Source organism: Salvia miltiorrhiza, chromosome 6, assembly GCF_028751815.1.
Source record: "Salvia miltiorrhiza cultivar Shanhuang (shh) chromosome 6, IMPLAD_Smil_shh, whole genome shotgun sequence".
Lineage (NCBI taxonomy): Eukaryota > Viridiplantae > Streptophyta > Magnoliopsida > Lamiales > Lamiaceae > Salvia > Salvia miltiorrhiza.
Genome location: NC_080392.1, coordinates 39440631 through 39466732, shown reverse-complemented (window position 1 = coordinate 39466732; position 26102 = coordinate 39440631). Strand labels below are relative to the sequence as shown.

The 26102-nt window shown below is 38.3% G+C and overlaps 2 long non-coding RNA genes across 2 annotated transcripts; one reads left to right on the top strand and one right to left on the bottom strand.

The window, feature by feature from the left end:
• Nucleotides 1-7256: 7256 nt before the first annotated feature.
• On the bottom strand, nt 7257-10411 carry LOC130989458 (uncharacterized). Its single transcript, XR_009090603.1, has 3 exons — nt 10138-10411; nt 8298-8429; nt 7257-7512 (listed from the first exon to the last, which is right to left on the bottom strand). It is a non-coding gene; the product is annotated as an uncharacterized LOC130989458 (long non-coding RNA).
• A 1101-nt stretch (nt 10412-11512) lies between these two features.
• Nucleotides 11513-24087, top strand: LOC130989472 (uncharacterized). Its single transcript, XR_009090622.1, has 2 exons — nt 11513-12479; nt 23731-24087. It is a non-coding gene; the product is annotated as an uncharacterized LOC130989472 (long non-coding RNA).
• The last annotated feature ends 2015 nt before the right edge of the window (nt 24088-26102 follow it).

Genomic DNA, 26102 nt, shown 5'->3' with positions numbered 1-26102 from the left:
AGAGAGAGAGAGAGATCGGGAGAGGTGAGAGAGAGATCAGAGAAGATATGTGAGGGAGAGGAGAGAGATAGTTAGCACCCCGTCGGGCTGCGCCACCATCGACGACGATGACAGAGTGCCGAGAGAGACAGTGCGTGCGTGTGTGTGTGGCTGAGTAAATGTGTTTTAGTGTGTGTGTGCTAAAACTGTAAGTCGGCCCATTTTTATTAAAATTTAATATATATATATATATATATATATATATTTAATGGTCAGTAAACGGACATCATTAGCGTGGACGGAAAATTTTAAAAAATATTATGATAAGGTGTTCCATGCCACTTACGATTCGTTGGGGATGTTGTTGTAAAATGCGGGTCAACCTTGATGTTGTTTTTGCTATTTAACCCTAAAATAAATTATCCTTACCCACTTTACACTTTTAATCATTTATTCTTAATCTCCGTGCCCAAAGCAAATTTGCCAAGATAATTAAGCGGGACAGAGGAAATATAAAACATGATACTCACTCTGTCTCAATTAACTTGATTTTTATTCATTTTTTAGTCATCCCAACCAACTTGATATATTTCCTTGTACGAACACTTTAATCATTTTTTTCACTTTATTACCTATCATACTTTTTCATACAATACAACTCTAATCATTTTTTTCACTTTATTATTTACCACACTTAAAATATTAAACACATATTAGTTTTTTAAATCTCGTGCCTAAAAGTTTTATCTCAAGTTAGTCGGGACATGGAAAGTATGTTTTACATAGTATCATCGTCCTCATAAAATGTATATATCTAATTTGTTATTTTTGTCCATCTACATAGAATGTGTCCAGTCTATAGTTTTGGATTTCCACTCATAATAAGGTAGAACCCTTACTCCACTCACAACATATTCAACTATTTTATTAAAATTCGCGCCATTTAGAATATGATACATTTTATGAGACTTGAGGTAGTAATACATAGTCATATACTTTCTCCGTCCCGCGAAACACGAGTAGTTTCTTTTGGGCACGGGATTTGAGAAAATACTCCATCTGTCACTAAAAATTGTGACCCAATGAAAGTAGCACAGATTTTAAGAAAAAATATGGTAGTTGTGTTTGGGTGGAGATTGGGTCCCACAACTTTTTATAAATAGTGAGAGAGAAAGTTTGTGGGGTCATTTCTAAATAAGGAAATGTCACAATTTTCAGGGACATCCCGATATGCTAATAAAGTTACCATTTCCACGGACGAAAGGAGTAGTATTTAGTGTGTTAGGTGTAGTAGGTGAAAAAGTGCAAACATTTACCATATAAGAAAACATAACAAGTTTCGTGAGACGGCCTAAAAGAGAATACGACTCATGTTTCTTGGAGAAAGTATATTAGAAGCATAATTTATTTTATCTTATGTAAGAGAAATTTCGGTGCACCCGTCTTAATTAAATTCTAATTATACGAATAAATTTTAGTTTAAAATCAATAAATTACAATTAAATATTAGTGAATTCTAATTAAGATACACTATATTATACATAAAACTATAAATGAACAGAGCTACACGCAAGCTATTCGAGATTCGGCTCGAAAAAAGATCATCGAAGCTCGAGCCTAATTTTGAGCTCGATAATTTTATCGATTCGAGCTCGAGCCTGACAGCACTCGGCTCGTTGAGCTCGCAAACATATTCGGATTCGATTGTTTGCGAACATGTTTGCCAGCTTGTTCACGAACTTTCAATCGAGTTAGTGCACGAGCCTTAAATGAGTCGTGCTCGAGTAATATATTAATTAAGCAACTTTTCCTAAATTTTTAACAAGTTCGAGTTCGAACATCCTGTATACGAACATCTAACGAGCTTGAGTTCAAGTTCGAATTCGATATCATTGAATATCACATGAGTTGAACTCAAACTCAAATCAAGCTTGGGCCGAATTCGAACGCTCGAATATTAACGAATCGAGCTTGAGCCTGCTAATATTCGGCTTGACTCGGCTCATTTACAGTCCTAGTTATACATCAAAATATACACATTATTCTTTTGTTGACCGAAGACTGAATTTTGGTTAATGTCATTCTTTCATCTCAATTAATGTAAGCGCATTCATTCAAGTAAAAAAAAAATGTAAGTGCATTCATTTATGATTTAATTATTGTATATTTCACGTCCAGAATTAAAACTTTATGAAAAGAGAAGTTTATATTTTAAGGGTTAATTGCATATAATATCATGAACTTTGTCTGAAATTCATTTTTTTCGCGATCTTTAGAAATTCTATTTTTTATCAAATACTTTGACATTTGTTCAATTTCTCCATGATTTTTTATGATAATCGAAAAAATGACATAGCAGTGACGTGGATTTAATTTTACACGTAACACTGACGTAGAATATATATGAATTTTAAATTACACATATAATATTAAATCATAATAAAAAACCTTAATTTCTTTTAATTTCTCATTTTTTCGGGCAAAATAAAATCAAAAACTGCTTTTGGCGCTAGAAAAAAAACGATTGCTTTCCTTTTCACCACCTCTGTCGAAGGGTTCATCTCCAGACCAGTGTGGAAGTCTTCGTATCGAGGTCTTCCAAACCAGTGGCGCCAATTGCTCGCTGATTGTTGGCGCCGATTGTTTCATGTTTCCACTCTTCCAAACCAGTGCGCCGATTGTTGGCGCCGGTGTTCGTCGATTGGTGGCGCTGCTGAAACGAGAGTTTTAATGTTTAAACTGAAATGAGTGTTTTAATGTTGGCGCCGATGTTCGCCCATTGTCGGCTAGCCACATCAGCGCCACGTCGATTTCGATTTGAGGGTAAAAAAAAATAGTGGGAAAATTGAACAAATGTCAAAGTATTTGATAAAAAATGAAATTTTTAAAGATCGTGAGGAAAATGAATTTCGAAAAAGGTTCATGATATTATATATAATTAACCCAATTTTGAAAGTAGCTCCAAATTTTATATCATAAATTAAATTCAACCCAGTTATAATTAATCCAAACCAAACGTTAGCCTCAAATAATTGAAGATGTGACACACGTACACATCTAATATTATTACTATGTTGATTCAGGCTAGGAATTAAAGAATTTTAGTGCTACATTCTAGTGTGTGAGTATATTCATTAATGGCGAAGAAAATGACGTTACATGATTAGTTCTTTTCATGAGAAGATGTATGTTTATTTTTTGGATAAGTATCATCTTTATATGAAATATGATTAATCAACACTTGCGAGTACTTATTCAGAAAATATCATAACTTAAAAAAAATTAATGTATTTTAATATTTAAAGAAAAATAACTCGAAATTAGATCATGTTCATTGCCTAACATCCATATACAATTACACAACTAAAATACAAAACATTATATGAATAATTTTTGACACATTACGTCAACTGTTAGGTCCCGGAAGGTCTGGAATAGGTGTATGGGGGGAGGGGAAATATACTTATAGGCTATTTTTAAAGCAAAAACTTTAGAACAAGGGTTGTAGGCTGATACTGAATCTCTCTTCAGTAAAGAGATATCTGTTAAGTACATGACTTTAACCGATATGCGTTAGGCTTCAGTCTGGTTTGTAAAACAAAGGAGTGTTAAGAATCCTCCTAACTATCCAATGATATATCAGTCAGACAAATAACACTGGCAGCGGAAAACTTATCTTTTGAAATAGCCTTTGTGAATCAACACGTTGTCAAAATTTAGTTTGACTTTGCAATTAATCAGTTTCAGTTAACAAAAAGATTTTGCACAGATAAGAAAGTAAGAACTGAAAGCGATAAACGAAAAATGGATTTTTACGTGGTTCAGAATCCAATTCCTACGTCCACGGTCAGTTGATCACACTGACAAACACTCTGGGCTTGTGCTTACGGGTGCACAACAAACCTTAACAACTGAAAATCAAATTTCCAGTACCAGCACATTGGGTTGAATTTCTCGCTCACTCTTAGCTCGCTGAGACAAAACTATGCCTACTCTGCGACTGCTAAGATCTCACGGAGTCAGAACACTGGTCTAAACTCCTCTCGGCTCAAACACTCTTTTCGGACAATTGAAATGAGGTTCAAAAACTTGTCAACTAGATCGAAGATAACAGGCTCTCTGTAATCAGTTACTTAGGCTTTGGATATACAATATTTGCCTAAGGTTCTAAGTGAATATATGTAATCAGTAGTAGACTGATTTTGGCTTCGGGATTCTCTTCTTTGATTCAAACTTTTGGATGGCTTGATTGGCTGAGTGACGATTTCGGCAGCGTTTCAGCTTGTGCATTTGAATCGGTGAAGATTGAAGTGTTCCTCGAGCTCTATTTATAGGAGAGGTCTTGAATAGATCCGTTGGCGGAGATGGTCTTCAATAAATCATCCGTTGGAGAGAAATTCAAACTTGGCTGAGGCTTCAATCTTCGAGGTTCCTTTTTTAGTGATAAACGGTTACTCAGGTACAGGAGATACAACGTCTCTGAAAAGGTAATCACCAAAAAGGAATGCTCTGCAGAGAAAGGACGATCCTCTGAATCTCTGCATTTAATGCGGCTGTACTTGAGAGTGCGTTGCTTCCTTTTAACTCTGGAGGTTCAGTCTGAGGAAGAAGTTTAAGTGATACTTGACTTTAGTATCGGTCCGCTAAATCCACGTGGTCTGCATTAGTGAATCAGTCATAACTGATCCTTCGGTTGAGAAACGCATTTAGTCAAACATCAGTATTTGACTTTGCCTTTAAATGCGTCATCAGTTGAGTTCTTCAGTCTTCAGTCCTCCGGTCTTTAGTCTCCAGTCTTCAGAACACTAGCTAAACTAGAAAAAGAACTCCAGCACTTGAGTTCAATAAGTTCTAGTCTATTACAAAAAAAACTTAACGATTTTGGTATCATCAAAACTAGGACAATGATATTTTACTAAGTTCCCAACATCAACAAAATCGATCGATGTATCCATGAGCATCCAAAACTAATAATTTCACGAGAAAATTAATATGAAAGTATTTTTCACAATAGTTTTCTGCAAATGTTTCTCAATTGTGATTTATTAGTCACAATTAATATTTAATTAGAGTGCATGTTTCATTCGAGTGAGCTTCTTTATTTTATTAGGTAGTGTGTGCTATGTTTGATGAAAAATAGTGAAAAATATATTCTTTTATTATCTTTCCTTTCTCAGGCGACATAAAAAAAGATTCGGGCAGCTCATTTTCCCTTATTTTCATTCCAATTCATTATATATAACCGTGGAGTAATCATGTGATTTTATTTTCTCATATTTTCCTCTCTAAGTAACACGAGACACAAAAAAGTAGCGTAAATTTTTTCCACATTTTCTCATGATAAATATACAATAAAAGAGAAGAGCTCCGATTATGATGAAAAATGGTAGAAAGCATATATTTTCACTACTTTTTCGCACTTTTTAGATGTTCTGCATGATGTATAATTTTTCCTTCAGTTGAATGGAAAAAAGCAATTCATGACAATATTATTAGAGAAAAATTTTGAGATAGCCAAAATGAATCATGGAAATTAATTTATGTCCACTTTTTGAAAAAACTTAAATTCTGGCCATATTTTACAATTTCGGACATTTTTACCCTTAATGAGGCGGACCGGGTAGTGTTAGGCACTTATGGCACTATTAGTGCCATAAGTGCCAAGATTTTACCAGCTCTGGCGACCTTGCGAGTGTCAGCTCTGGCGACCTTGCACGTGATTGCCAGCTCTGGAGACGTATGTGAGTGATTGCTAGCTCTGTCGGTCTTGTAAGCTCTGCCGATTGAAATCTACTCTGGCGAGTGTTGTCAGCTCTGGCAATGGAAATCTACTCTGGCGAGTGTTATCAAATCTGGCAGTGGCGAGTGATTGTCAGCTCTGGTGAATTAACGTCAGCTCTGGCGAGTGTGAGGTTCGGCCGCAGTCTTTACGCACGTGTAATTTCTCCATTTTGCTAAATATTCCAATTTCCTAATAGTGTCATATAGTGCCATAAGTGCCATACGTGCAGCACAAATACAGAAACAACAACATCATTTAAACCCTAAATGGATAATCTAAACCTTAAATGGAACATCTAAACTCCAAATGAATAATCTAAACCCTAAATGAAATATCTAAACCCTAGGGGGAAGTGTTTAAAATGGCCTTTTTGGCACTTATGGCACTAATAGTGCCATATGTGCATCACAAATACAGATCAGATTAGATCAGATCTGCCGACGGCTACTGTTGCAGCGTAGATAAGATCTGCCGATGGAGGAGGCGGTGAGAGAGAGGAGGAGGAGAGGATAATCATCTCTCTAGTCTCTTCGTCGGCCCCGGCAAGAGAGAGATAGACGCGGAGAGGACAATCAGAGAGAGAATTCAGATACGTTGAGGGCGGTGAGAGAGAGGATGAGAGGATAATCGTCTTTCTAATCTCTTCATCGGTGCTCGCGAGAGAGAGATACAGGCGCAGAGGAAAATCACAGCGAGAGAGGTGGAGAATTGGCTTCATTCATCATCATCGCAACTTATGAAACAATAGGGCCGGCGAGATAGGTGGAGAATTGGCTGAATCACGTCGCAGGCGAGATAGAGGAAGAGAGAGAGAGAGAGAGAGAGAGAGAGAGAGAGAGAGAGAGAGAGAGAGAGAGATCACGTGTATGTGCTGCATCTGCATGGGTTAATCCCTAAATCCAGATCCGGGTCAAAGGAACACTACTAAAAAAATGCTCATACATAACGGTAATTTTTCGTTATGTATGTACCAAAAAAAGCGTCCTATATAGTGGAGTTATGTATGAGGGAACTCATACATAACGGTATTATACCGTTACCTATACTATATATACATAACGGTAAGTGAGGTATACATAACACATTGATTACCGTTGTATATGAATGTAATACATAACGGTAAAATTTGTTATAAAATGTGTTTTTTCGTTATGTATTGTAACTATACATAACAGTTTTCTATATTTTACATAACGATTAGTTACCGTTTTCATATGATAGCAAACGTAACAGTTTTTTACCGTTATAAAACTTATTTTTTCCGTTATAAAATATATTTTTTATATATTTTATTATCATTAAACATAATTTTTTTTGTATTTTACATAACGGTAATTTTTCGTTATGTATTTTCAAATGCACAATTCAAGCATTTTTTTTTCCTATTTTTATAATTTTCTAAATACAAATTATACAATATATACAAAATCATCAAATACTATAAATAGTACAATCCAAAATATATATTATATAAATAATTAATAACAATAGTACAATAGCTCTATCTAGAGTTAAAATAGAACAAAAATAACAAAAAATCTAATCAAATTCGTCCCTCACATACATTTTCATCCCTTCACCTCTGCTACTTGTGGTTTTCTCTTTGGACTTCTTCTTCCTCTTCCGGAGTGAAATCATTCTTGATGTTGAAAGTCTTCCTAATCTCCTTAAGAGTTTTCCCCTTGATCATGTCAGCAACTATTTGGCAAGTCAGATCCAGAAGGCTCTTGATATTTCAGGTAGCTAGCAGCCTGCAAAATAGTAGAAATTCGTATTCATCATATGCTCAACACTTCCAAAATCAAGTAAATGCACACTCATATCTCTTTTAATTTGGAAGGTGTAGCAAAGTGTTAATGAGGTTATGTGTGCAGTTAATCACCAAACAAGGATACGACTGATTCCTTCAATAGTCCATCTGAGCCGCACACTGAATCAGTACTTGAGATTGAGAATGGTAAGACGTAGATTTTCAAAAAGGTCTAAAATAATTTATTCGTCTCAAAAGTGAAATCATCAACAATTAGATTTACAAACTTTATCTACTGCAAGTCTGCAAACATGATTTCATAAAACTAAATTCCAAAAAATGAACAATTAATAAAAAATCCACTAACTCGAGAGCCTCATTGCCAGAATCAGTAGCTACAGAAACTAGAAACTCAAATTAGTAAAAGTCTATTATACAAGTGCCATTCTATGATTCTGCCACAATGATTCGCACAATGCTTGTCTTTTTCACAAGTCAATTGCCAAGATTAATTAAATCATTGACAGAATGTGGCATAATCTGTGTGCGTAATTCATTAAGCCCTCTATGCCAAAGTATGAGGGAAACATAGCTATATTGCAAGACATGATCATGGCCTTTATTCTAAACCTACACAACATACACCAGTGGGGATAGAGGAATGAGGGAAAACATCTTTTTAATGCATCACAAGAACCTCCCCTAATACCAATAACCATGAACAAAAATGAACTTTTCGAATTTAATGCAGAAGAAGAAACAGATCAAGATTGAAAATTTATTTACCTGAATGAAATTGGATTTTGTTGAAGAAATAACGCTCAGAGGGCATGTGAAGTTTGATATGAATTTTGCGACTGTGTCAGAATTTCAAGAAGGACCAATGCTCCTTTCCTCCTCCTCACTTCAAGCACCTCTCTTATGTAATTGTAAAAATCAAATATGCAATTTAGGGATAATACAGAATATACAGAATAATCATTCTATTCCCATCTCAATCTCATTCCATCGTACCAACCATGTTGTAAGAATTTCAAATGAGTTATTCTATCATGTTCATACTCTCCGGTTTGATTACTGCTTCACAACCCCATACTATTTCACACTTTTTAACATGCAGATAGAGATGGATCAATTCTTAATAAAAGGATCTTATTGACTCACCAAAGTTTGAGATCCAAGTCTTTCAATAACAGATTCCCAATCGAAAGTTACCGGTAGATAAGCTGACAGTAACACATTAACCTATCAATTCTGGACCCAATACAATTGCTAATACCAATTATTTTCCACCCACAATGCAAACACAAGCATAACAGGATAATGCCCATTAAGAAAACTGATGCACATGTACGAACTGAGATAACAGATTAATTAAAGGGTTAAGGTACAAATGCATCCCTAAACAAGACACCCCTAGAGCGTATTCCTCCTCATTCTCGATGTTGGCCCAAATAAACCCCCAGAGTCAATAAAAAGGGTACACTTAAACCCATCAAGTTAACAACCTTCTAACGCCGTTAACTTAATTTTTTTTTTAATTTTCTCGTGGAGCCCACCTTTTAAGCAGCAGTCGCTGCCTTCTTCCAATTTCTGTCGCCGCCGTGTTCGGTGCCACGCCAAAGAATGATTGTGATGTTTCCAGACATCACGCTTCCTCGCCGGTCGTTTCCCGTTCACGGACACTCTGTCTCCCAACGTTGGTGCGGTGGGACGAGACAGATGACCCTCCGGCATCCAAGCCCACCACCAGAAACACACGAATCATCTATCCTCCCACGCCGGACTCCACGAAGAAGGTTCAACGCAACCCAGCAAGAAGAACAACCACTTTTAAAAGAAAATTTCTAATTTCATCCACTGCCCGCCAGGAACCAGCTTCCCGAGCTCCTGCGTCTTCACCGTAATCTTCCGCCTCCTCTGCCTGGCCGCGATGCTCTGCGCGGATAAGCTGCCGCTCGCTTCTTTCTTGGCGTTCTCACGGATCCCTGTGCTGAAATCCACCGCAGGGAAGTCCACTGGCATAAGTGAGGTCATCGCAGAGAAGAGAAGGGAAGGGCGGCGTGCAGGGCGGTGCCGAAGGTTTTTGCGGAGAGGGTAAAGGGGTATACCCCCCATTCTCGACCTTGACCCAAATACACCCCAGAATCTATAAAAAAGATGCATTTAAACCCAGCAACTTAACGGCATTAGACGGCCGTTAACTTGCTGGGTTTAAATGTACCCTTTTTATTGACTCTGGGGGTTTATTTGGGCCAACATCGAGAATGAGGAGGGATACGCTCTAGGGGTGTCTTGTTTAAGGGGGCATTTGTACCTTAACCCTTAATTAAATCCAACAGCAGTTGTGCAATACCCTCTAATTTCACAAAACATAAACACTACTCGCATTAGGGAGTAATACGAAAAGCACACGTACCACAAATTAGGAAAGTTTAATCTCAGTGTTATTCTACAACAATGTCCCAATAAAAAGAAAATATTAACAAACAAAGATCAAACAGAACCCACCCCAACTCCCCCAATTATTTTTTAAGAAAAAAAGAAAAAATCAACCATATAGAACAGTTTACTCATCCTAGAATCACAACAGAAACCCACAGACACGTTGCCCTAAAATTCCTACCTCGCTCAGGGTGGTTCTTATGGATGCTCACGCTCAATTCAGCAGCGAAATCGCTCGGCAGAGACACCGCTAAGTGGCTGGACGATACTCGAGGCGGCGCTGTCGGAGACGCTGAGGCTAGAGCCGTGGGTTTCGCTGTTTGGCCAGTCGCGGTTTGCGTTGGGGAGCTCGGCTCCTACAATCGCAACGCCATGGTCGCCGGGCAAGGGGGCCGAGGGGCACACGGCTAGGGCGAGGGCAGCGGACTGCTAGGAGAAGGCCGAAGGGGAAGGAGGCGGAGGGGTAGGAGGGGGAGAAGGCACAAACCCTAGATAAAAACTAATTTGATAGATCTAGGGTTCAAATGCCAATTAAAAGAATTTATTTAGTTTTAAAAAAATGATAATTTTTTTAAAGAGATACTAAATTTAGTTTTAAAAAATTAAAAAAATTAAAAATTTTAAAAAAAAACTCATAGATAATAGTAGAGAATAACGGTTATAACTACCGTTATAAATCACGCTCATATATAACGATATTCTTAACGCTGAAACAACCGTTGGTGAATAGATGCTCATACATAAGGATTGGGCTAACGCTTCAGTAGCACTGTTATATATATCATAAATAGATAACACTATTACGTAACGCTTAATTTGATACTATTATAAATACATTTAGATAACAGTGCATACATAACAGAGGTCCATAAAACCGTTATGTATATTCAAAAGTGCGCTAATACATAACGATTTTTGACCAAAACCGTTATGTATATTCAAAAGTGCGCTCATACATAACAGTTTTTGACCAAAACCGTTATGTATGAACTGTTATCCCTATTTTGATTTTTAGTAGTGGAAGCTGTTGGTTCCATTGGGTTAAAGGGTAGATTAGGTATGACACATAAATGATGGCCAAATATTGTTATTTCTTATTTGGTGGACAAAATTTAAGTTTCAATCACCAATAGGGCCATCCTATTGTTTCATATTATTATGGGCATTGATGTTATAATATTTTTCATATTTTTCTCTTTAAGATGTGTTCTCTTTGGTTGTAAGGGTAAAAAAAATCTCTCTTGAAATTCCATCTTTTTTCCCCTCATTTTCTTCATAAAAGAATTTTACCTTTTCTTATTTCTTATTTCTCATTTTCAGTACAAGATATAGGATAATATTATCCCTTAATGGAGTAAAAAATAGAAATGAGAAAAGGTGAAATGTTCTTTTGTGGAAAATGAAAAGAAAAAAAATGAAAAAGTTTAAATAATTTTTTTTATTTCCTTATTTTCTCATGATAAATTTATAATTAAAATAGCACATCCTAACTTGAAATTAAAAAAAAAAATGCCGTGATAGAATTTTTCTAACTTTTCTTGTCCCTCATTCTCACGTAGTAAACACAACCCTTAAAATAAGTATTCTTGTGATTTGTGAATTTCAACATGAGATCGAAAGGCAAAGCCATAAAAGTTGAAAAGGTGGAGAAAATTCATACTCGAACAAGAAACCAAGGCAAACACAACGCGAATATTTTCACAAACTATTCAAGAAAATCAAGATTCAAACTAACAAAACCAAAAAAGTAAAAGAAAGAGAAAAAGGAAACTTTACCAAAAACATAGCAGGCTCGCAATGATGTCAACACAAAGCATTCTAAATGCAAAAGGGGGCCTCTCAGTTTCATCAATGTCAATAATAATACTTCCTCTCTCATCATTCCCATCTCTCTCATGAAAAAAAAAATTCAAAAAGAAAGCAAGAAAGGGACAGCACGAAAACCCTTGCACACTTGGTTTCTTTTAATATCTGTGATTCCATCGCCAAAACCCACAAATAATAATCATTTCATATCATGATCATGCTTCGCCCCCACCCCCCTCCCCTTCAAAACCGCCATGATTGTGCCCACATTCAATCTGCAGAGAAATCAAACCCATCATCATTAACTCCGAAGAAATTAAAAGCAGTCATACAAATGGGCTGCTGTCACCCATTTTCAACGCTGATGAAGAAGAAATCAAGACTATCGCACTCGTCTTTTCGTTTTCGTCGTGAAAAGGATTTCACTCTTTGAAGCTTTATTCGCATCAATCTTTCTTCTCTTCATGGGGGAATTGAGCATCACGGTCCGATCATATATATTATTGTAACTCTTTTCTTAATTTCTTGTTTTTTTTTTTGAGGAAAATTAGGGATATTTATTAGTGCTAGCTACTATGTATATAGATGTGTGTGGTTTGCGTTTTGTTGTTTGGCGGCGGCTGAGACAAAGGAATAGATTTTGAGACGAAGGCGAGAGTTGGAGTCTTTGTGGAGATGGCGCCGTTTGGAAATAATTTGGAATGAGGGTTTCTATCAGTAAGTTTTACAGATCTATATATAGTTGTATGATTTTCAGCTTTTTTATAAGATCTGAATGATTCTCTTCTTTCTTTCTATATATATATATATAGATGTATATGAAACTAGGGTTTTGAGTTTCTGATCTCGAGTTGTGAGTATATATGTTTTGATAAGAAAACTAATTCTTGTTTTCTTAATTACTACCTAGATAGCTTGTTTAAATTTTGAACATCTTGATATGTATACATTAATGGAACTGCTAATCAAGAACTCGTTGTCGGTTTGTGGTACCACCTAATTTATAGTGGGAGATGTTCTTCTATTGAAGAATATATGACGTGGTTTTGAGTACAATTGGCTGTACTGTGTAGTCGGATTGCACTCTCATTTAGACTCTGACCCGCACTCTGATTTGAACCCATATTTTAACTCGAACCTTATAAATAACACTATTTTAGATGCGGGCCAATCCGATCATACGGTACACTCGGTTGTACCCAAATTTTGTGATATATATAGAGATAGGTTCTAGTGAGATTGCTATTTTTCCTGAGACCGTGAGACTAATGAATAAGACAGTATATAGTGTTGAATAAGGCAGTATATAGTGTTGAATAACGATATTCAAAAGCGGTGTTGGAAGAAAATACATCTTTCGCTGGCAGGGCGAATTACTCTTGTCAAATCGGTGTTGCAATCCATCCCGGTCTATCAATTATCCCTCGCTTTCATACCTAAAGCGGTGATTAAGGAACTTAATTCACTGTTCTCCAAATTTCTGTGGGGAGGAGGTACACAGACGGGGGGTATCACCTGGTTTAAGTGGAATACCTTGTGCCTTAATAAGGATTCAGGAGGTCTGGGGTTTCGGAATATAGATTGGTTTAATCAGGTGCTGTTAAGTAAGTGGCTCTGGAGGTTTTTAGGGGAGGGGAAAGCTCTGTGGGTAAGGGTGATTAAATCGATTTATGGGGAGCTAGTGTGGGGGGAAGGGGGTGAATGTTCGGTGGCGGGAAGAGGTGGACAGAAAGGGTGGTGGCAGAAAATTGTGGATAAGGAAGGAGGAAGGAGAGATCGGTGGTTCATCAATAATTTGAGGCGAAGAATTGGGGATGGGCTGGAGACAAGCTTCTGGGAGGATGTGTGGGCGGTTGACAAACCCCTTAAGTTTGTGTTTCCGAGATTGTATAATTTGAGTTTGAACAAGAAAAGGCTGGTCGGTGAAAGCGGGTGTTGGGAGGGAGGGTCGGGGTGTGGAGGGTGGAGTGGAGGAGGGAGTTAAGGGAGAGGGAAAAAGGGTTTGCGGAGGATCTCCGGTTGGTGATTGTTGATTTTGCTCCTTGTGTAGATGTAACAGACGGATAGAATTGGAAGGCGACATCAGATGGATGCTTCACAATCAAGTCGGCATATGAAATTGTGGCAAAAATAAGACAGGAGCAACAAGTTTTACCTTTGGAGATGGCAAAGGTTTGGAAGGCCCCACCACCAAATAAAGCCAAGGTGACGGCATGGAGATGTCTTAGAAACAGATTGGCAACATGCGATAATCTGAGTAGAAGAAATGTCCAGATCAGCGTGGAGGAGAGATGGTGCAATGCATGTGTTTCTAATGAGGAAACGACGGAACACCTGTTCCTCCATTGCCCGAAAGCAGCGGCGGTGTGGGAACAGATCTTTCAATGGCTTGACATCAAAACGGCAAATCCGAGAGGTATATTTCAACACTTCATTTCTTTCATTGCGGCTGGAAAAAAGAAGAGAGAAAGAAGATTGCTTACAGCTTTGTGGGCTGGAACAGTGTGGTTGCTCTGGGAAAGCAGGAATGGTAGTCGTTTTCATGACAAGGCTTGGGATATTGATAGACTTGTATTACAGATTAAGGGGAGACTTTGGAGTTGGAATGAGGCCTACAAAATCGTGAAGTTAGGAATTCCTTTTACTTCTTGGTGTTCCAAAGACTTCAAACTTGTTTTGTTGTTTTGATTGGCATTCCTGATGCCTTGATTCATTTTATTTCAATAAAAGTTTTACTTTACTGATAAAAAAAAAAAAAAGAATAACGATATTCAAAAAATTAGTAAAATTTTCGCTCTCTCCAGGATTCGAACCCAGGTAAAAATTTCCCCCCTTCATATAAAATTCGAATCCAGGGAAAAAAATTTCCCCCTTCAGCTAAATATCAATCATATGATACACTAAATGAACGCCTACAAATCAATTCAACTATTTGAACGAATGAAAAACAATATAAAAATTTGATAGTATTATAGCCTTTATCCTTGAACATAATATTCGCATCTTTCATGACCTAATTAGGAGTTAATTGTTAAAATATGACCGCAAATTTTCAATTTTTTTAGAAAGAGGTATGTTACGGAAATTGAAAATGAGAACTATAGCTTCCATTTTTTTATATTTACACTCTTATTTTGGACTGTGATGGAAGCTACCGTCCTTATTTAGATGTGTTAAATAGGAGTGTAAATGTAAATCAGGGGCGGATCTAGAATTTGCCGATAGGGGGGGCTGACCTTGAAGGTAATAAGTGGGGGTTCGGGGGCGGTAGCCCTCGAGCCAAATTTTTTGGGCAATCCGTACAGTTCATTTTTATATTTAAGTAGAATTTTAATAGACTTAGGATTAGAATTCGATCACCTACTATAATAAATAATTATTCTCTTTCTATTGATTCAATAATATATACACTCAAAGCATATAAAAAGCTACAGCTATATGTTTTTAGAAAAAATAATCTAGCTTCTACAAGAATAAATTTATTTTTATTAGTATATTAAAATGTATTTTTATCTTTTTATAAGAGCTAGACTGGGCTAAGACTGAACTATAGATTAAATATATTAAATATATATAAGACAAAATTTTGGGCTTGCACTGGGCTGGAGCCCAGTGTAGCCACCATGTAGATCCGCCCATGATGTAAATAATGAAAGCTATAATCTTTATTTTCAAATTTCGTAATATATAGTTCTCAAATTCCGTAATATATAGTTCTCTTTGTGAAAAACACTAGAAGTTAATATCATGTTTTAATAATCAGCTCACCTAATTAGTGAGTCTATGATTTATGACTGAAATTAAATTAAGTTATTTACTTCGAGTTTCCGATCATGTATGTAGCTAAAGAAAGTTGTTACACTTATATATCTTGCTATGAATTTGTGAATTCTAGGAAGTTATATGTGATGTGGGTAATGAAGTAGAACATATATAATTGGTTTTTTGCCTTGGTAATAAATTTGGAACTAAGTGAAAAGTGATAACTTTGAAATTCTTGGGCAAGATAGGCTTCAGCAGCTTTTTGAGGGTGTGGACATAGTTGTTTTCTTTTTCTAATTTACGCATCCCAAATATAGGGTGATTCCACGTAAATTAGATAACTCGAATTCACCATCTATTAATTTAAAAATAAAAAAAATAAAAAAATTGATTGAAATTTTCTTTAATTTGTTTAGTTTAATTATGAATTTTATATTCTATCGTCTATTTTTGTCCCCTTCATTTTAGGTGTATAATTAGTTTGTCTCCCAAACCACTCTTGTTTACAAATTAATCATGTGACATGTATAATATATTCACTTGGGTGACCCTAATTTGGTTTTGAATTGGTTTTGGGTACAGACGGTTGTACCGTATAATCAGGTTGCACCATGACCCACATCCTGATTCGAATCTGCATCCTGACCCGAATCGTCTAAATGACACTATTTGGTTATACAAATGGCACTGCCTGTAATTGACATTATTCGGTTATACAAATGACACTGCGTATAAATTGCACTATAACATTGTAAATGGCACTGTGTATAATTGATACTATTCGATTATACAAATGACACTAACCGTGTAAATGACACTATTTCATTACACAAATGACGCTGTCTATAATTGACACTATTCGATTATACAAATGACACTATATCATTTTAAATTGTCATAGTGTCATTTGTATAATCGAATAGTGTCATTTACAATGTTATAGTGTCATTTGTATAACCGAATAGTTTCAATTATAGACAGTGTCATTTGTATAACTAAATAGTGTCAATTATAGGCAGTGTCATTTGTATAATCGAATAGTGTCATTTACACGGTTTGGGTTATGATACAGGCTCGGATCAGGATGCGAATCAGGGTGCAATCTGATTATACGGTATAATCAGTTGTACCCAAGTTTTTGTGTTTGGTTTTATTGGCATTCATGATAAAGAAAGAAACCATTAGGTCTCTATGGAATTCTTGACAAGAACAAGAGAAGTTAATAGTTCAGGTCTATTTATACATAATCATAATTAAATTCACTCAAATTTATTCTTTAATTTGTTGTTTATAAACACTTTAGTACTCGTACGTGCAACACATGGTTTATAGTGTGTATTTTATAAATGGGTAAATATCATAAAAACCCCTGAAGTATACCCGCTTTATCAAAAATACCCTGAAACTTTGAAAATATTCTCTAAACCCTCAAACTATTAGGTTTTTATCAAATATATCCCACATTTATTTTCCGGTCACCAAAAACGTGATGTGGCTCGCCGGATGCCACAATGTAATTTATATTCTATTTTTTTTTAAATGCAATAACAAAAACGACGTCGTTTCGTACCATATCATTTTAAAAAAATCAACTCTGAAATTTAAAATTCACTCCTATCGTGTTTGAAATTCACGCTAATAACCTAGAATTAGGGATAAACACCGTAGAATACGGTACGAAACGAAGTCGTTTTTTCCATATCATTTTAAAAAAAATAGAATATAAATTACATTATGGCATCCGGCGAGCCACATCACGTTTTTGGTAACCGAAAAATAAATGCGGGATATATTTGATAAAAACCTGATAGTTTGAGGGTTTAGAGAACATTTCGAAAATTCAGGGTATTTTTGATAAAGTGGGTATAGTTCAAGGGTTTTCATGATATTTACCCTTTATAAATCCATAAAATTCTGTTTTTTTTAAAGATAGTCTTTGAAACCTAATTTGGAATTATTATGCAGCAAAAAAAGTGAATATATATTAAATGACAAAATCTGAGAAACATTACCACTAATTTGGAATTAAAACATTGAATTAATTACTAATGTGACATGGTTTCTGCAAACCAAAAAAAGGCATCATCATTTTGTACTTACAAATTCACACACACACACACACACACACACACAGACATATATATATATAAATTATCCAAAAATTGTTTTAAAAGTCAACTAATTCTCAAAATAGCACAGAAATACAATGGTACGAAGACGGGTATGTCGAGCATCCCATCTTTGATATTAAAAAAAAAAAAAAATGTATCTGCACGCTTTGTAACAAGGAGAAAAATGGACGTTTTCGTTTGATAAAATTGATTGACATTTGTGAATGGGACAATAAAATCTGGCTCTTGTTTGTTTGGAAGCCATTTTCTTTGAATACCAATTAAATGTGGACTTCTTTGCTTTTCTGTCTATCCAATTTCTGGAATTGATAAAGGTGTATACTGATTGTCGATTTCGTGAAAAATGTCTTGTTGTTTTTGGTAGAGTTATTTATTTTATTTTAATTTTGACTTCTTCATTTACTTGTATATAATTAATCCTATATAACATGTAATGAAGATTGAATAGAATCAGTATAAATTTGTGTGGATGAAGTCAAGTATGAAAAAAAATAGTTAAGATTGTTGTGGAATTGTTCTTTCCAAGTTTGGGGTAATTGTTGTGCCGAAGTTTAATTAAGAGGTCGTAAGTTCCTCGCCTGAAGCAGTCTTGCCACGTTCTTCAGTACATAATTATATATAATGTTTGGACTTCAAGGTTTCATGGTCTTTATATATATATATAGAGGAGAAACACATTGCATTTGACATTGATACACAGCAGGAGCGGATTCAGGATTTGTCGATGGGGAGGGCTGAACTTGAATGTATTGTATGGGGGTTCGGGGGCAGTATCCGAGCCAAAATTTTCGAGTAATCCGTATAAATTTTTTTTATGTTTAAGTAGAATTTTAATGAACTTAGGATTAGAATTCGATCACCGACTATAATAAATAATTATAGATCTGCAAAGCGGGATGAAAGGAGCCCAGATCCACTTACCCTAGTCCACCACAGGAAAACTAGGGCGCAGATGATCCAAAGCAAGAGACGAGGTAACCTCTCCAAAGTACGAGTGAGTCCAGGCTCGTCGATGCCCGACACCAGAAATAGGGACCGACATAATGTCAAAGAAGATGTCTGGAAAGGCCACCAGAAAATCTAAGTGAAGTGCTAGGAGCCCTCATAAAAATAATCAGAAATTGGCTGCTGTAGATGCCGAAGAGCAGCACTGGGGATCCCAATCTTATCAATAAGCCTATAACCCAACCAATTGTCAACCCAGAAAATGACCGAGGAACTAGAGCCAATGCTGCAGAAAGTGTCAGAGATCAAATCCGAAATAGTCTGTCTAGTGCCCAACCAGATAGAAGAAGAAAACCAAGGAGAACGAGGCCGAAGACAGAGATCAAGGTAACACTGTCTAAAAAGACGAAAAGCCATAGAATCTTTAGAGATAATCTGCCAACCCACACGAAGCAGAAACCCCTTATTGATGTGAGTGAAGGATTTGACATTCAGACCCCCTTGAGACTTGGGAGCGCAGACTTTGTTCCAGGACACAAAGGAGTGAGGCTTAGAAGTAGTGCAACTCGTCCAAATGAAAGAACAACAAGCCCTATCAAGATCATGTAAGAGCTTCACAGGCCACTTGTAGATCAACTTACTGTGCACCGCCGCGCTTTGAATGACCGAAGAGACAAGACAGATCCGACTAGCTATAGATAACCGCATCCTCTGCCACTTAGGAAAATGGGCAATGATACGATCCCGGATGCAGACCATACGAGCAGCCGAAACCCGTCCCGCAAAGATAGGGACCCCAAGATAGATAAAAGGAAGAGACCCAATGGAAAAATCCAAAGCCCTCTTGAGACGACGACACAACTGGACGGGAATGCCTCTGCCAAAGTAAACCGTGGACTTGGCCTTATTGCATATATGCCCAGAAATAGCAGCGTAGATCTGAATGATAGAATCAATCATAATGCAACTACGCCTATCCGCCTTATAAAAGAGCAAGACGTCATCAGCATACAAAAGATGAGACAGGAAAAGGGAAGACTGAGACATCCTCATGCGAGAAATAAAATCCCTCTCCGCCGCGTCTAAAAGAAGACGACTTATCACCTCCTCAGCAATTCCAAACAAAATCGATAAAAGAGGGTCCCCCTGTCTCACACCTCGAGAGCACCCAAAATAGGCATGTTGTTCCCCATTTAGGAGAACGGAAATCCGAGCTGACTGAAAGATGGTCTGAATCCACTGCTTAAACAAGCAGGGAAAACCAAAACAATCAAGAACCGTGTCCACAAAGTCTCAGTTAAGCATGTCAAAAGCCTTTCTGATGTCAACCTTAAGAGCCAGATTCCGCCCGCGAAGAGATCGTTCGATGCAATTGACCCCCTCCAAAGATAAAAGAATGCACTCATGAATAGAGCGCCCAGAAATAAACCCAAACTGATGCTCGGAGACAATAGAGGCAGCCACCAAGTTGAGGCGAGAGGCAAGGATCTTGGTAATAATCTTGAAGAAGTAATTACCCAAGATAATAGGCCAAAAATCAGATATAGCTAAAGTATCCGATTTCTTGGGAATGAGACAAAGCAGATTAGCATTGAGGCCATTGGGGATGTAACCATGAGTAAAGAAATGAGAAACAACAGCAATCAAATCCTCCCCAACCACCTCCCAAGCACTCTGAAAGAAAGCCCCAGAGAAACCATCAGGACCCGGCGCACTGTCCTTATCCATCGAGAAGCCCATGTCCCTAATCTCCACAGTAGACGGGTGAGCAATAAGCATATCAGCAGAGGCTGTAGAAACCAAAGCAGGGATGTACTGGAAAATCCAGGATCTGTCCAACGGATCCGAAGGCGGCTCAGCAAATAAGTTATTATAGAAATCGACAACATGGGCAGCCATCGTGGAATGATCATCAGAAAGCACACCATTAATGCTGAGATGCTTAATCTTGTGGGAAGAACGCCACCACTAAATCATAGAATGAAAAAACCTAGTATTACGGTATTCATCCAACAACCAAGTGATTCTGCTCTGTTGTCTAAGATGCTCCGACTTACGCATCAGTAACGTCCCGATCTTAGTCTGCAGATCCACCTCCTGATCAAAGATCACATCCGAGTAACCGTTCTCATCAATACTCTGCAGAAGAATGCTAAGATCATGCTGCATCTCAGCCAGAGCAATGTTATAATTGCCAAAAGTCTCCCTATTCCAAGTCTTGAGGGCAGGCCTAAGACGCTTCAACTTCTTCATAACCCGGACCATGGGACAAATGATGTCCAAAGGGAGGGACCAAGAAACTGTAACCTGGTCCAGAAACCCATCGTGACCACACCATATGGTGAGAAAGTGAAACCGCCGGCCAGAGAAAATGACATCAGAATCCAAACAGCAAAGGAGAATCGGAGAATGATCAGACTCCAACCTGGGAAGCACCAGCACTAAGGAAGAAGTCCAAAAGTCACTGAAGTCCTGAGAAAACAAAGCCCTATCCAAGACAAACTCGACAGGCGCGGGGAAACACCTGCGATCAGTCCAAGTAAAAAATAGGCCAAAAGACTTGGGCTGAATAAGACTGTGCTCATCAATGAACTCTCTGAACTCTCTGCAGGGAGTAGTGGTCGGGACCCGCCTGCCCCGGCGCTCATGAGCCCCCAAAATAGAATTGAAATCAACAGTCATAAGAAAGTTCCCCATCACATAAGGACCAACAGAAAACCAAAGATTCTGGCGCACAATATAATCTCAATCCGCATGCGTAAAAGCCACAGTGAAAGCCGAACTCATAAAGGAGAACTTAATGATAACCACCTGAACAGAAGACAACACAACAGTCGGAGCAATAGAGATATCCGCAAAAATCCAACTATTAGACCGTCTGCTACCACGACTGTTTTGGTGAACCGGAACAAAGCCCAAAGAGAGCCAATAAGAGGCAGAAATGTTGGTAAAATGAGACTTGGGCTCTATAATACCAAGAAGACACGGCTTATAAGTAACAAAGTAATGACGAAGAAGAGGCATAACATTGTTATTCATACCTCTAATGTTCCAAGCAAGAACATTCATCGGGAAATGTCGGAATGTTCATCCCCCTTGGGAAGATCCTCATCATCTACCATAGCACCCCATTTTCGAGTAAAAACCCCAGACATGATCTTCGCAGCATCAGAAGAGGAACTGGAAACAACAAAGTTCTGGAGAACAGCACCACTAGCCTGGGCTTCCACGACACGGTCAAGGGACTCAGTCGGGGACCTATCATCCGTTTCAAGAGCAACTTTCTTAGCGGCGATCTCTTGCCGAAGGGACTCAATATCAAGGTGTTGCGTTGGATCATATTCAAAAGTAACCAAACCATTATTTGGGGATTGAATGAAGGAGATATAGCGAGAGAGGGCCACACCATCATTCCTAAAGTTAGTGTATTGTATTGGCTCAGGATAAGACAGTAAAGCAAGCATCCCTGAGTCAACACTCGCCACAGTGGAACCAAGAACAGTCTCCAAAGGCTTGAGCTGCTGAGCAACCACCCGGTCAGAATGAGGTTGAGGCCGAGGAGGATGAGTCGTCACATGATCCGTAGGCCTAGCAATCTTCTGAGGTTGCTCTCTAATCGGACCGGCAATCTTGTAAATAACTTACTGCTTAGCATTAGACTGCCGTGAGACTGTCGCAGAGTGCACCGTTGACCCTTTGTCCACCGGAATAGTATTAAGCTTCGTCGGGATTATCTCCACACCATTCCCAACCGAGGAATCAAGAATATCCAAGGATTCAAGCACAACAAAAGGGTTAGATCTAACTAAACCAGATTCAGAAGCCCCTTGCAAGAGAAGAGTTACGTCCCCAGATGATTGTTGATCAGGATTCGGGAGCTCTTCTTCAGAAACGACAATCGTAAGAAAAGTAGAGGATTTAGCCTCAAATTGTTTCCAGTCAGATTTATGTTGATTCCGGTTATCAACCTTAGAACCTTTGCCCTAGTCGGTCTCCTGAATAGAGTCTTTGTCCACTTTAGACCACCTGCAAGAGTGTAGCATGGCCAACAACACAACAAGAATGACAATAATAAGTCAGGTCCTCATAGCCAAACTCAAGCACAAAAACACGATCACCACATTTCACATCAAAATAATAAGGCATAGCCTTAGAAACATCCATCTCAACAAAAACTCTAGCAAAATGACCCACAGAAGCATGAGCAGATATACAATCAATAATCAGAGGAGCTCATACATGTCTAGCAATGCACTTCCGGGTGCCAATACTCATGAGGTAAGTTAAAAATACGAATCCATACCTAGGCCAAAGAAGATGACGCCTTGTAAGGATCAAAGTTTGGGACCCAGGCTTGCAAATGCAGAATGCCAGTGCGCAACCTCCAAGTAGTTTTTGCGAAAGCTATCGCCATATCTCCCGGAGAAGAGAATTTGAGAGTAAAGTAGCATTTTCCAGGAGGAATAATCTGCCAAGATAGCTCCAACTTCCATAACTGCTGCAACTCGGCGTAAAGATCACTCGCAAAACGAGGACGATCACCCCTGCGAAGAATAATCCGGCCATGCAGAGCGTGATTGAAAGAACGTACTTGCCGCTGATGGAACGCTTGTCGTTTACCAAAGTCGGTTTCAGGACCACAAAATCCTGAGCAGGGACGTCAGCCGGCCGCCTTTCCCCTCCCCCCCCCATCCGCTTGATCATTTCCGCAAACAACCTGTTGGGCTGCTTGGACGACAATGGCCCCTTATCGGTATGCCTTATTCTGATATTCCTATTCGCCGGAGGAGGAGTAGAAGTTTGACTGGCAGTAGCCGATGGATGGAGTACTAATGCAGCGGAGTCGGAGCCAGTCGAACCCCAATCGTGATCCCTAGGCAACGGAAGCGACGTAGGAATACTCATAGACGCCTTACTGATAACATTCATGTTTCCATGATTTTTAATGTTCATATGATGTTAATTTTATAGGAAATTGAGTGTTAGATAGTTGTTTTGTGCTTAAATTATTTTATCTTGTGAAATATGATACTTGCCCGTACTTTGATGAATTTTATAGAAAGATGTAGTTCGAATTTGGACTATTGGTCTTAATGAAAGTTGTATATCATCGCGATACGAGTTCGTAGGCGCAAACAGTTCGTAAATCTGAGTTCGGACGAGGAAGATATGGCCGAAACAAGAAAGTCGCGCGCAGAAGTGAATAGTGCCCGCCGGGAATTTCTGAATTTTCGAGATTTTGCGGGATTTTCGGATTTTCTCAGTATTTTCGAGTTCTACACTGTATTTATCTCATGTGCCTATATATAGGTCCTCTTTTGACCTATTTAGGGTTCCCAACTTTATCTTTCAGTCCCCAACTTTAGTTTTTCAGTTGTGTAGCTTTAGATTTTCATTGCTTTCCAATTTTTAGAGCTTGGATTGGATTTCCACATGATTGAATATTCAAGATCGTTCTTTCAGTTTTATACAATTCAGTTTTTTAATATTGCGTTCTTTTAATTATGTTTATGTTTTCTTTTAATATGTCTAGCTAAGTTCTTTATCTGATTCTAGGGTTTGTAATTAATTAGTTAATTAGATTCATGTGATTTATTTGTTTGTACCTATTTACCTTCCAGTTTATGATTCATAATTCCTGGTGCTTGAATTATTGTGAATTATCTGATCAATAGTTTGCATGTGTAGCTATTCCGTTTGAGACCTAGAGGAGATAACTGTTTAGCGGATTCAGGAATGTATGATATGATCTTAACCTTGAGACCTAGCGGAGATAGGTGGATCATAGGGAGCTATTCTTAGGAGCTATTGGGAGTTAGTAGATTTTCTTGAGACCTAGCGGAGATAGAGAATTTACTAATCTACGATCGTTGCTGCTCTTGCGAGAGTAATTGATTAATTAAGTGATCTCTCATCATAACTGGATTAAAATTGGTTAATATGATTAATAGATTTATTATGTGGATTTAGTTAATGAACTTACTACCCTATGATCAATTGTCTTTATTATTTGATTTTTTCTATGTGAATTTTATTTGCTGTTGTTTGAGTTTAGTTTTGATTAAACCTTCTTCATATTCGTTTGTCTGTCTACTGTTATAGTTTGTTTAGGGAATAGCTAGAGTTATTTCGTTGTGTCAGTCCCTGAGGATACGATACTCGATTGCTTTTTATATTCTACAATTACACGTGTCAGTTGCGGTTTAGTTGCTAAATAACTTAGTGATCACTTACCCGAATTAGGGTTCCCACCCGGCAACAAGGAAAAAGTGGCAAAAGTATTCCTTGCCTCAACCCTAGAAGAATTAAGGTTAGAAGACGGCAAGCACGGCGGCTGCAGATTCGGGCAGAGGGTAGGCGTCGTGTAAAGACACGCCGAGTCAAACGTTGGCGTCTTAAAAGAGTTCCCGACGGTAGTAATGCCAGATGGAGAAGTATACTCGTTCAAGGCTGTCACCGATCGAGAATTGCTACAAACCCTAGGTAAACAGAAAGAAACCGCCGCCTGTTCAGGGAACATGGCGTTCATGAGATCAAGATCGCGGCTGCCATGTTTGGCGGAGAGGGAAAGCGGTGCAGGGCAGGAAGTCGAGGACAGCTGCGGCGGACGATCAAAATTAGAGGAGATTTTTGGAAACGCTGGTGAAGGAGATGCTGAAGCCATTGCCAGTCCGAAGAAACCCAAAGCCGGACGGCGAGAGAGATCGGCCGGTGAAACTACGGCAAGGTGGAGGAGAAGATCATCCCAGCGGCCAGGGTTTTTCGTCTAGGGTTTCCAAAATCTGAGAATATTACATAAAACTAAATCTTCCTGCATCAAACACTGGAAAAAATCTTGGAGCTTGCATCTCATCTCTATTCACACCGCATTTTCGAGCTAAAATTTCTCCATTTTTGAAGCCAACATGCTCGGCCAACTTATAAACACATCAAATCGTCATAATTTCCAACAAAAATTCTTTAATTTTTTTTTGTTATCCTTGAAACGTGAAAAGCAGAAAAAGTTTTTAAAGGAAATAGGAATACAAACAAACAAGAATTAATTTGCGGCTATGGTTACTGAGTTACAAAATTCTTACAATGTTTTCATGCCAGCAAGCAGTCAAGATGCGTCAACAAATCCTTGTAAAAATTCGATCGGCTTCTGTGATAGTCTATCCAAATATGAGAGGGAAGGCTAGGGCACGGTAGCGGCAGCCTTAGGACTGTCCTGTCACCGGTAAGCTGAGAGAATGTCAGCTGCGATTTGGGGATCTACGGTTTCAGGCGACGGTGGTGACCTCCGTGGCGCTGTGAGCAGCAGACAGAGATGGCGTCTTGGTGCTGGATCTAGAGGTGCTGGTTATGGTGGCAATGGATTTGGGGAGTAAGGTGTGGCGCGGTCGCGCGAACGCGCGTGGCTTTATGTTGAAGAGCTCCGCCTCGGCAGAGGAGGCGCGACGGCGTTCGTAAGAAGGGAGAAGATGGAGAGAAGGCGGAGGGTGTGGGTGTGGGAAATGTT